We start from the raw sequence: 13415 nt of genomic DNA, 5'->3' as shown, positions 1-13415 counted from the left end.
CTGTCAATCCTAAATTGAAATGTATAATACTAGAGGGCATGCATTTAAGATGAGAGGAGGAAAGTTCAAAGGAGATGTGAGAGGCAAGCTTTTTCTTTATACAGAGATTGGTAGGAGTCTGGAATGTGCTGCCAGTGTTGGTGGTGGAGGCAGATGTGTCAGGGACATTTAAGGGACCTTTAGATAAGCACATGAATGTCGAGGGAATGGAAGGGTGTGGACTAAGGGTGGACAGAAGGAATTGGTTTAATTTGGTGTCACGTTTGGCACAATATTGTTCCTGTGCTGCACTACTCTATGTTAACGTTGGAAGGCCTCATCGTCACAAATGAAGGATTCTTAAAGGAGAAGTCTCAATCTATATCACTGTCTCCACAAAAAGAGAATCCAGCCAACTATAATTAATTCAGGAGGAAACTCCTCCAACTGCTTTTGTATTTTCTTCAAAATTTACCTGTATTTTTAAGATAACATTGTGATATGTAAACATTACTACCCTAGGCCTGGAGAAAGTGTTCTTTACTTTTTAAACATTTTGTTAGTAATCTTCACACTTTTGCTGTGAAATAATTGCAGAGGCCAGTGTCCTGACACCAAGTCACTCTTTATTTCCATGTGACAGTACATGGACTCTGACCAGCTAGCTCAGACCCAGTCCTTAGAGTGAGGAGAATCCCTGTGACTCCTGTTTAAATCTGTCAGCCAAGACTCCCTGATTTGTCCAGGTTAACAGCCCCACTCGGGGATCTCATACGCAAAGAGATTGGCCTCACTAACCTGGTTCCAATCACTACATCCCTCCCCCGCCTAAGCCTGGGGATGGAGGTCTGTTCCTTTCCTTGTAGCTTCTCCTGGGACATTTTCACCCCATGTTTGGCTCCTTCCACTCAGACCTGGACACAGGTGGCATATACTGGACCGTAACCCAGCTGTTGTACTTGGAGTGTTTGGGAGAAATTCCTCCTTTCCTTCAGCTGGTAATGGTATCAAAGCTGCATCCATTTCAGATGCTAAGGTTTCTTCCATGCTAGATGGAGGAGAGGGTGATCCTACAGTTTCTAAAAGCCTTGCTGAATGTTCTGAGGGACCAGTAATGTTTGCTTCTGCCCCACTTAAGAGGTAGCAGTTTTCAGGTGATCCACACATTTGTTCAGGACCACCTCATCTATCCGATCACAGGACCTGACCTCGCATCGACATTGCCTCGGACCCATGCAGGGCCATTTCTGTGGTTTTGACACCAGAAAGTAAATTGTCTCTCTCACATAGTGGAGGCATGTGGCCCATTGGTGATCCTGATGCTGTTTTACCACCCATCCCCAGGCCCAGAAATATCAGGTTTAACCTGATGCTGAGTCCTCTCCCCATCAGCAACTTTGCTGGAGCTATCCCTGGAGTTGCATGTAGGCTGTGTCTATAATTAAACAGGAAATGGGACAGCTTGATATCACATGACGCTGTAGTCTGTTTCTTTAAGCCTGCCTTCAATATTTGGACCGCTCTTTCTACAAGACTATTGGATGATGGATGGTATGGAGCTATCCGAACATGCCGAATGCCATTTGACTTAAAGAAATACTCAAATTCCCAGCTGGTAAGTGATGTCCCATTGTCCATAACCAATATTTCCAAGAATCCAAGTATTGCTAATGTTACTCGTAGTTTCTTAAACATCATCTCTGAGTTTATGAATGAAATTTATGCATGTCCAGACACTTTGAATGGGCACCCATAATGACCAAGAACATTGAGCCCATGAAATGACAGTATAGTCGATGGGCAACTGGACTAGTGGTGCTGGATTAGTGGTGCTGGAAGAGCACAGCAGTTCAGGCAGCATCCAAGGAGCTTCGGAATCAACGTTTCGGGCAAAAGCCCTTCATCAGGAATAAAGGCAGTGAGCCTGAAGCGTGGAAAGATAAGCTAGAGGAGGGTGGGGTTGGGGAGAAAGTAGCATAGAGTACAATGGGTGAGTGGTGGAGGGGATGAAGGTGATAGGTCAGGGAGGAGAGGGTGGAGTGGATAGGTGGAAAAGGAGATAGGCAGGTAGGACAAGTCCACATCCATCAAAGTTTTACTTGCACATCCACTAATATCTTTTATTGTATCCATTGCTCCCGATGCGACATCCACTAATATCTTTTATTGTATCCATTGCTCCCGATGCGGTCTCCTCTACATTGGGGAGACGGGGCGCCTCCTGGCAGAGCGCTTTAGGGAACATCTCCGGGACACCCACACCACTATCCACTCCACCCTCTCCTCCCTGACCTATCACCTTCATCCCCTCCCCCACTCACCCATTGTACTCTATGCTACTTTCTCCCCACCCCCATCCTCCTCTAGCTTATCTCTCCACGCTTCAGGCTCACTGCCTTTATTCCTGATGAAGGGCTTTTGCCTGAAACATCGATTTCGAAGCTCCTTGGATGCTGCCTGAACTGCTGTGCTCTTCCAGCACCACTGATCCAGAATCTGGTTTCCAGCATCTGCAGTCATTATTTTTACCTGAGTCCAGGGTTTACCTGGTCATTCCTATGAATGTGGGGGAGCTACTGATGGTATTTTTTGTCATTGTTGGCACTCTGGGCACTGCCCTACCAACACAGTTATGTCAGCATCCAATCCTGGCCACCAGACATAACTTGCCAAAATTTTCATTTCAGAAACCCCTGGATGACCCTGGGGGAGTTCAGCCAGTATCTGTCAGTGACCTTTACTCAGGATAATCACTCTTGCTCCCCATAATATTATGCCATCCTCTACCGTGATTGGGTCTCACTGGGTCCAGAAAGGTTTGAATTCTGATTGTGGTGGCACTTTTGCTTTCCCCATCACCATCAGGTGTTTTAGTTTTGCCAGGACAGGATTGTTTTACGTCCACAGTTAGAGATTGTCAGCAGTGACTGGTAAGGTGTCCAGAAAGTTTAACATCAGAATGAGTTTTTCCAGGAGAGGCACCACTGGTGGTGTATCTGCCAGTGGGAGGCAGCTACAGGTATCCATATCTGCTGCTTGGCCTCCTAGATGGTGTTCCAACTTGTAACTGTGAACACTAAGGATAAGGACCCACTGCTGAATTCAACCAGAAGCTATTGGTGGCACAGCCATGTATTCTTTAAGTAGCCCGAGCTACTTTGTTTGTGGTCCATTACGATTACAAATTTATATTCATCAAGGTATTGATGGAACTTTCTCACAGCAAAGATGATCGCCAGACCTTCCTTCTCCATCTGGATGTATTTGCATTCAGTATTAGCCAAATTTCAGGAAGCATACGCTGTTGGGAGTTCCTCTCCATTGGGTCAACAGTGAGCCAACCCTACCCCGATACCATACAGGGAGGTATCGCATGTCAGCACCACATCTCGCTTTGGATTGCAGTGGGCCAACACCTTAGATGGTAATAGCTGCTTTTTCATTCTCCTAAAGACTACTTCTTGGCTACTTGCCTACTGCCAAGGTTAACTCTTTTCCATTAGTAGGTGTAAGGGTATAAAATATGGAGACCAGGTTATGTAATGATTCAGTAACCCAAGAAAAGACCTAAGCTCAGGAACAGAAGTGGGAGTCGGGGCACTTATGATTGTCCTCACTTTATCTTCCAAAGGGTGTAATTCCATCTTGTCAATTCTGTAGCCCAAGTAGGCCACATGAGGAGCCTGCTGTACACATGTTTCCCTTCTAAAGTATACGCCTGTCTGAGAGAAGCACAATGTCCAAGTGATCTTTATTGGTCTTCCTGGTTATGAGTGTGTCAGCCAGATATATGGCAAACTAGGGTAACCCTTGAAAATGCTTTCCATCATTTGTTGGAAAAGGGCGCAGGCTAATGATACCTCAAATGGCAGTTTTGTATATTGGTACAAACCCTTATGGGTATTAATTGTGGCATACTTCTGGGACTCCTCATCAAGTTGTAATTGCTATTATGCACGGCTCATGTCTAGCTTTGTGAAGGACATCTGCTCCTGCCAAGTTCTCTAAGCAAGAGATTGAGTAGTTATTCAGTTCTCAGAAGCAGTTTATCAGCTGCTTAAAATCCCCACAAGAGCAAACTGAGCGATCAGGCTTCACAGAGGATTGGGAAGCTTGTAAAGACCAGCAGAGGGCAACAAAAAAAGGATAAGGAGGGAGAAGATTAAATATGAGGGTAAGCTAGCCAGTAATACAAAGGAAGACTGTAAGAATTTCTTTAGATATATAAAGGGCAAGAGAGAGGAAAAAGTGGACATTGGGTGACTGGAAAATGATGCTGGAAAGTTGGTAGTGGGGAACAAAGAAATGCCTGAGGAACTGAATAATTACTTCATGTCAGTCTTCACAGTGAAAGACAAGTAATTTCCTAAAAATTCAAGAGAGTGAGGGGGCAGAGCTGAGTATGTTGGCCATCATCAAGGAGAAGGTGCTAGAAAAACTGAATGGCCTGAAGGTGGATGAATCACCTGAACCAGATAGACAGATAGAGTTCGAAGGGAGATAGCTGAAGAGATAGTGGAGGCGTTAGTGGTGATCTTTCAGGATTCACTAGAATCAGGGAGGGTCCCAGAGGACTGGAAAATGGCTCACATGATACCCCAGTTTAAAAAGGGAGTAAGGCAGAAGAGCGAAAATTACTGACCAATTAGTCTAACCTCGGTCATGGGGAAGATCCTGGAATCCATCATGAAGGATGAGATTTCTGAATACTTGGAAATGTACAGTAAAATAAGGCAGAGTCATCATGGTTTCGTCAAGGGGAGGTCATGCCTGACAAATCTGCGAGAATTCTTTGATGAAGTAATGAGCAGATTAGACCAAGAAGAGCCAATGGATGTTAACTACCTGGACCTCAAGGCAGCCTTTGATAAAGTGCTGCACAGGAGGCTACTGACTAAGATAAGGGCCCATGGTGTTATAGGCAAGGTGCTAGCACAGATAGAAGCTTGGCTGTCAGGCAGAAAGCAGAGAGTGGGGATAAAATGGTCCTTCTCGGTGGGGCTCAGTATTGGGACCACAAATTTTCACTTTAGACCTTAAAGATCTAGATGATGGAACTGATGGCATTCTGGCTAAGATATAAAGATAGGTAGAGGACAGGGAGTATTGAGGAGGTTCGAAGGCTGCAGAAGGATTTGGACAGGGTAGGAGAGTGGGCAAAGAATTGGCAGATGGAGTACAATGTGGGAAAGTGTGAGGTCATGCACTTTGGTAGGAAGAGTAGAGACATGGACTATTTTCTAAATGGGGAGAAAATTCAGAAATCTGAAGTGCAAAGAGTCTTGGGAGTTCTAGTCCAGGATTCTCTCAGTAGCTAGGAAGGCAAATGCAATGATTGCATTTATTTTGAGAGGACTTGAATATAAAAGCAGGGATGTACCTCTGAGGCTCTATAAGCCTCTGGTCAGACCACATTTGGAGTATTGTGTGCAGTTTTGGGCCCCATATCTCAGGAAGGATGTACTGGCCCTGCAGATGTTCAGAGGAGATTCACGAGAATGTTCCCAGGAATGAAAAGCTTAACATATGAGGAATGTTTAAGAACTCTGGGTCTATACTCAATTGATTTTCAAAGAATGAGGGGGATCTAATTTAAACTTAAAGAATACTGAATGGCGTGGACAGAGTGGATGTTGGGAAGAGAGAGACTGGAGCCCGAGGACACAGTCTTTGAAGACCTTTTAGAACAGAGATATGGAGAAACTTCTTCAGCCAGAGAGTGGCAAATCTGTGGAATTCACTACCTCAGAAGACTGTGGAGGCCAGGTTATTGAGTATATTTAAGACGGGTGGATAGGTTCTTGACTGTAAAGGAAATCAAGAGCTTAGATTAGATTAGATTAGATTAGATTATATTACAGTGTGGAAACAGGCCCTTCGGCCCAACAAGTCCACACCGACCCGCCGAAGCGAACCCACCCATACCCCTACATTTACCCCTACGGGCAATTTAGTACGACCAATTCACCTGACCCTGCACATCTTTGGACTGTGGGAGGAAACCGGAGCACCCGGAGGAAACCCACGCAGACACGGGGAGAACGTGCAAACTCCACACAGTCAGTCGCCTGAGGCGGGAAGTGAACCCGGGTCTCTGGCGCTGTGAGGCAACACTGTGCCACCGTGCCGCACAGTGGGGAGAAAGTGAGAGAATGGCGCTGAGAAATTTATCAGCCATGATTGAATGGCAGAGCAGACTCAATGGGCTGAATGCCCTAATTTCTGCTCCTATGCCTTCTGGTCTTATGGTCTTACAACCTGTGTGACCGGTGCTGCCCATTCTGCAAACTGCATGGATTTGATGATCCTTCACTTTCTGATTTCTGCCTCTGCTTTTGCCCATAAGGCAAATGGCTCTGGAAGATCCTTGCAGAATCACGGAATCGCTTCCTGGTCAATATAAGGTGACCTTGGCTCCTTTGATAGCCCCTATGCCTTCCTTAAAATTCTCCGGGTATTTAATTACAACTTCTATGTCAATAAAGTCAACAAAGTCCCAGAAGAACATAGGGCTATCATGATGAGAGAGATGATTGGCAGTGATTTAACCTCAGGGTCACAACATCTCAGGTAAAAGGAAAGGTTGGGAAAGAGAGTCCTTCACAGTAACCTCAGGAATTCAGTCCAAACAGTTGGCATCACCCTGTAACGCAAACTAGCCATCCAGCCAAGGAGATGGATGTCAATGTTTGTTCATATCACAAAAGGACTTGTGGAGTTTTTCAGGTATCCTGGTCATCATTCTCTCTGTCAATCACGAACCTTCCTTCCACCCTGTGGTCTAGTCACCACAACCACAAAAAAAATTGGATTGAAACAAAAACAGAAGTTGCTGGAAAAGCTCAAGCAGAGCTGGCAGCATCCGTGAAGCGAAATTAGTGTTAATGTTTTGGTTCCAATGATCCTTCCTCAAGGCTGATGGTAGTCAGGAAAATGTTGGTTTATATGCAGAAGATAGGGTGGAGGGAGGGGGTAAGGAGTAAATGATAGGTAGGGATAGAATTCAAAGAGAGAGAGAACAGTTGGACAGACAAAGGAGAGGATAACGCTCTGAGTGGGGTGAATAGCTGTTAATGGAGACTGTTAGTGGCTAACAATAGGTCGTGTGTAATGGCAGAATATGTGATTGGTTAGCCACTCTATTGACTGCAAGCTCCAGTGGAGTGTGGCTGTCAGTAGAAGATATGAACCTGCAACATGATGGAGAATGAGCAAAGCAGACACAGCGGGAAAAGCTGGTCAGAGTGGGAGAAAGAAATGGAGGAGATGGGCTGTCAGCAGAAGGTAGCATTGGCCTCGGATCTTCAGGAAGCAATCCTCCAACGTTAACCAAGTGAGAAACTGTATGTCAGGTGTCTCCACTTCATCAAGAAGGTCCTCACTCAGATTACTTGTTTCAGCCAAACCGTAACCTCAGAGAGGAGGAGGAGGAACAGTACCAGTGACTGTGAAGGTATATGGCTCCTTTCAGCTGGAGTAGGTGATACTTGGAATGTCTGCTGGTTTTCCATCCACTGATTGTCAGAGAAATCACTGAGTGCCTGTATGCAAAATGAATGAAACATTTTGCATTCCCTCTTCCCGGACAGAAACAGGTTCAGTAAACATGCTGCTTTGCTGAGGTTGCAGCTTTTCTCCATGGTGCAGAAGGCCATTACCAACATACACATTGCTTTGTGAGGATCAGATGTAAGTTCTGTCAAGGACCTCAACTGAAAGGCTTCTTACCCCCTCAAGGTCCAGCTGGTATGCAGTATACTCAGCATTACCTCAGTCAATGCCCAGTAACCTGGCAGCTGTTCCGCCACTCCAGTTTCTGCACCAGCCTGTTGTACTAAGAGAGTCTGGAGGGCAGGTATCAAATGACAAGGCTCATGGTTATTGATTTTGTGCACACCCTGTAACACAAGTGGGCAATATGCATATGACAATGTGGCAATAACTTGGTTACCACACAAACTGTGATCAGGATGCCCACTGGGGGAGTTCACACAATGCTGACAGGAACATTCTGGATGAGCTATTTCAGTACTCACCAAAGAGGGCGCTGTGGTCCACTGCATGCTGCACAATCTTGACCTTCATGATGCGGAGGTCCTCGTCCCCAGGTGTAGGGAGGATGAGTGGTGGGGATAGTGAGGGAAGAGGAGGGTTCAGAGACTGCATTCACTTTCTGGGTGGGGGAATTATCTGAGATAGCACTGAATCTCCATTCATCAATAATTTTCCATCTTCTCTTCCCTCTATTGCATACATCACAGTGTCCTCTTGGCCATGATGTATAAATAAAATCATCATAAAACAAACATTGAAACCAATTTTATCAGGGATTCTATCTAATATTCCATAAATGTGTCAACAAATCATCCTTGTATATTCCCACAATTCCTGACCTAATTTTGTCTATTGTACAATGCAATGCTGTGTTTCAGTCAGGGAAACTGCAGATGGCTTTGGAGAATGACTGATCCAGCTGGTATGAAATGGCCTTTAGGTATGAGTAATCTAGTCTGGCTAATGGGTTATGACATTCACAGTTGATGGATTGCACTGCATTGTGATACAGCCCTCTCAGTGCCAAGTGTGTACTGTCAATGGAACTCTGCAACTGAGGCATCCCAGCAATGTTTCTGAGTCCTACTGCCTGAGCTGCAGCACTGTGCCTGGCAAAGATGGCATTAGTCACTATCCTGTTGTATTTAAAGGTGCATGATTGAGAGATCCCACACAATCCCTAGGAGGAATCAGTTACAAAGACGTTGAATGCAGCAGAGATCTTCCCAGCCACTGGGAGAAGATGGTTGCTCGCTCCTGCAGCGCTCAGCTCTTGTTCCAGCATCCGGTACAGTTCTGTCAGCATTCTGGGACAAGAGGAGCTTGTATTGCCATTGCACTTCATCCCCAGGAAATGGAATCAGAGCTGGAAAATTTTGGATCTCCTGAGAACTCCACACATCCTGAGATGCCCAGGGATTGTGTCTTCTCGCTGAGCTGGGTGCTCCTCATAGAACATAGAACATAGAAAAGTACAGCACAGTACAGGCCTTGCGGCCCACAATGTTCTACCGAGGATTAATCCTAATCTAAAATAAAATAACCTAAACTACACTTCCCTCAATTCACTGCTGTCCATTTGCACGTTCAGCAGTTGCTTAAATGTCCCTAATGACTCTGCTTCCACCACCACCGCTGGCAACGCATTCCATGCATTCACAACTCTCTGTGTATCTCTGACGTTTCCTCTATACCTTCTTCCTAAAGCATTAAAACTATGACCCCTCGTAGCAGTCAATCCTGCCCTGGGGAAAAGTCCCTGGCTGTCGACTCTATCCATGCTTCTCATTACCTTGTACACCTCGATCAAATCACCTCTCTTCCTACTTCTCTCCAAAGAGAAAAGTCCAAACTCAGTCAGCTCCAGTCCAGGCAGAATCCTGGTAAACCTTCTTTGCACCCTCTCCAAAGCCTCCACATCTTTCCTATAATAGGGCAACCAGAACTGGACACAATATTTCAAGTGTGATCTCACCAGGGACTTGTAGAGCTGCAGCAAAACCTCACGGCTCTTAAACTCGATCCTCCTATTAATGAAAGCCAAAACACCATATGCATTCTTAACAACCCTATCCAAAAGGGTGGCAACTTTGAGGGATCTATGCACTTGAACACCAAAATCACGCTATTCCTCCACTCTGCCAAGAATCCTGTCTTTAATCCTATATTCAGCATTCAAGTTCAATCTTCCAAAATGCATCACTTCACATTTATATTGGTTGAACTCCATCTGCCATTTTTCAGCCTAGCTCTGCATCCTGTCAATGTCACACTGCAGCCTGCAATAGCCCTCGATACTATCAACAACATCTCCACCCTTTGTGTCATCGGCAAATTTACTAACCCACCCCTCAACCTCCTCATCCAATTCATTTATAAAAACTACAAAGAGCAGAGGCCCAAGTACAGAGCCCTGCAGGACATCACTCACCACTGACCTCCAGGTGGAATACTTTTCATCTACAACCACTCTCTGCCTTCTGTCAGCCAATCAATTCTGAATCCAGACTGCCAAATCTCCCTATATTCCATACCGCCTGACTTTATGAATGAGCCTACTGTGGGGAACCTTATCAGTTGCCTTGCTGAAGTCCATGTACACCACATCCACTGCTCGACCTTCGTCAACATGTCTTGTCACCTCCTCAAAAAACTCAATAAGATTTGTGAGGCATGACCTGTACCTCACAAAGCTGAGCTTTTCCAAATAGTCATAAATCCTATCCCTCATAATTCTTTCCAAAACTTTGCTGAACACAGATATAAGACTGACTGGTCTGTAATTGCCAGGGATTTCCCTAGTCCCCTTCTTGAAATGAGGAACAATATTCACCTCCCTCCAATTCTCCAGTACGATTCCCGTGGAGAGTGACGAAGCAAAGATCTTCACCAGCAGCTTAGCAACCTCCTTTGTTGCTTCCCCGAGCAACCGTGGATAAATCTGGTCTGGCCCTGGAGACTTATCAATCTTAATGTTTGCCAAAATGTCCAGCACATCAACTTCCTCAATCTAGATCTATTCAAGCCTGTTTCCCCGCTCCTCAAAGTTCTCATTCACAACAAGGTACCATTCTTTAGTGAAAGCCAAAACAAAAAACTCATTTAGGGCTTCTACTATCTGCTCAGATTCCATGCACATGTTCCCTACGCTATCCCTGATCGGCCCTGCCTTCTCTCTGATCATTCTCATATTCCTCACATATGACTAAAATGTCTTTGGGTTCTCCCTAATCCTTCCTACCAAGCCTTTTTTGTGGAGCTTGCACATTCTCCCCGTGTATGCGTGGGTTTCCTCTGGGTGCTCTGGTTTCCTCCCACAATTCAAAGATGTGCAGGTCAGGTGAATTGGCTGTGCTAAATTGCCCATAGTGTTAGGTGCATTAGTCAGGGGTAAATTTAGGGTAGAAGAATGGGTCTGGATGGGTTACTCTTTGGAGGGTTGGTGTGAACTTGTTGAACCAAAGGGCCTGTTTCCATACTGTAGGGAATCTAATCTAATCCTTCAATGGGCAGGGCCCATTGCTCACTGTGGGAAGGACCAAAATTGGGAACAGAAGGACTGAAAGAGTTTCTTAGATCTCAGAACAGTCATCAGTGGCTAACACTGTTGCTGATGGCTGAGTACAATTCACCGTTCAGCAAGAAAGAGAGACATACTGCACCCAGATTATCAGGGCCATGTCTTTACCTCACACTGCATTCTGCACAGACACCAGATCTACTTTCATGATGGATAAACCACCAGGCTCTTGAAGGTGGGTTGAACAGTGATTTCCTTTTAGCCAACACACGTCAACACTTTTGTAATGTCACTGCTGCTAACATCATTAAGATTGCCAAGATCCAATAATATATAGCAGATCGCCTTTGACCAGCACCTAATGCCCAAAGCAGCCTCAATTTGAAATGGTGCAATGACTGCGAATTAAATCTAGCTTTGCTTTGCGAATCTTCTTTCATGTGTTTTTGTCAGTGCAACGCTATGGCAACCAGCAAACATTGTCCTGCACTTTCACCCATCAAGCCTAGATGTTGTTCCAATTATTTTCCAGTAGCACTTTAGATCCAGAGAAAGGAAAGTGAGAGCTGGGAATACAGCTTGCAGTGGACACTATCAGTGCCTGACCCTGCCTGGTCCCTCTGGAAGCACCCCTGACTGCATGTCCCCCATTTACTTCACCCTACTCTAACAACCCAAACTGACCCATCCCCTCAAAGTGGAGACCTACCACACTAAACTTTGTTCCCAACTGCCCTCTTTATGCCCTGAACCCAGGAATTGCAATTCATTAATGCCCGTCCTATTCCTTTCCCCTCCCTCTGTGGAGGCCACAGTGGTGCCCTCTGCCTTGACTATACTGAAGAGTGTCCCACACCAGTTGCTGACATGGCCATTTGTTTGAAAGAACGTGCAGTGTATTTGCCACTCAGGCAGCTGGCGTATACTCTAGGTGTTACACTGTTGTGCCATTCACTTCCTCCCTCCCTTGGACCATTCAGTAATGACAAACATGACAAGCAGCCTGTCCAAGAGTCTCCACTAAACGGTCTGTTAGAATGATACAGGTGAAAGCCTTTAGCTCTGACTGAAGCACCAGTGCACTAACAGACATGGCAAAGCATGGACAGTGTGGGTGTGAAGATAGCTAATGAGCATCTCTGATCCAGTCCTTCAGCTGGGTCCCTGTCTGTGTGCACAAAGTGTTTCTCTTGTAGCCTTCTTAATGCTAGTTGCTAATGCCAATTGGTGCCTCATGAGTATAAGTATTTCAGAAAGGAACCATGATGGTCATCCTTGGTTAGGTGCCATGTGCCAGAGACCATAGGTGAAGGGTATATGTGGCTGCTGCTTGGGCATCATGCCCTAAGATGTTGTCCAGTCACTAACATGAAAGCCATTCAGAGCAAGTTGAGGGCTAAAACTGCCAACTACACACTGGCTTACTTGTCGGGTTTTCCTGACATCTAGCATATTTGGTGAGTTTGGTGAGATGGAGTCTGAATATTAATAAGGCAGATTGTGGAGATCACCACTGTCCAACGAGAACTGCATCATGGCACTTGTGAAAAGTCTAAAAGATGGAGTGAGGCGATCTCAATGCTGACATGGGCCTTAACACATTTGGCGCCCAGTGCTACCACATATTTCACCAGAAACCACATCACTCAGACTTCCACAGGATACCATCCTCCGTTTTCAAATTGTGCTAAAATATAATGTTATAATTTGCTTTACATTGTAAAATGTCGATACTTCCAATGTGTGTGTTAAATTTAGATAATTAAATCGGTCCTTACTTTATTATAAGCTTATACAATTAAATACAATGCAGGCAAGTGATTACAGCTACATCAAAAGTAACCACTAGATGGCATCATGATTCTATTAAATATTCACAAAATTCTATGTACAGGGGAACCTCGATTATCCGAATACCAGTTATCCAAAAATTGGATTATCTGAAAAAGATCTCGAGGTCCCGACAGAATCATTACATCAAAGATGTGTGTCCAACACTGATCACGTCTTTTATTTACAATGATTAAAAGTGCTGCCAAAGAATAGTCCGGCTCTGATGGGAATACAGGCACTGTGTCTAAATAACTGACATTCCACTGCCACCCCCCCCCCCCCCCCTCTCTTCCCACACTTTTCCTTGAGTTCTACACAGGCGTGTACCCTAAACCCCCCTTCCTCAGATAATCTCTCCAACATTGTCCTGTACAGGGCAGAGGTGGAATCTGTCAAAAAGTTACAGTAAAAAGTTGTGTGTGCGCACGCTATTTGGAGACTCACCCTCCAAATGGCAATAGCAGCAGCAGCAGTCTTGTTGTTGGTATCCAGTGCGGCTGCCTTGGAGAGGGATTAGGGGTGTAAAGGG

This window comes from Chiloscyllium plagiosum, chromosome 18 (assembly GCF_004010195.1).
Source record: "Chiloscyllium plagiosum isolate BGI_BamShark_2017 chromosome 18, ASM401019v2, whole genome shotgun sequence".
NCBI classification, from domain to species: domain Eukaryota; kingdom Metazoa; phylum Chordata; class Chondrichthyes; order Orectolobiformes; family Hemiscylliidae; genus Chiloscyllium; species Chiloscyllium plagiosum.
Note: the sequence above shows the minus strand (reverse complement) of the source record.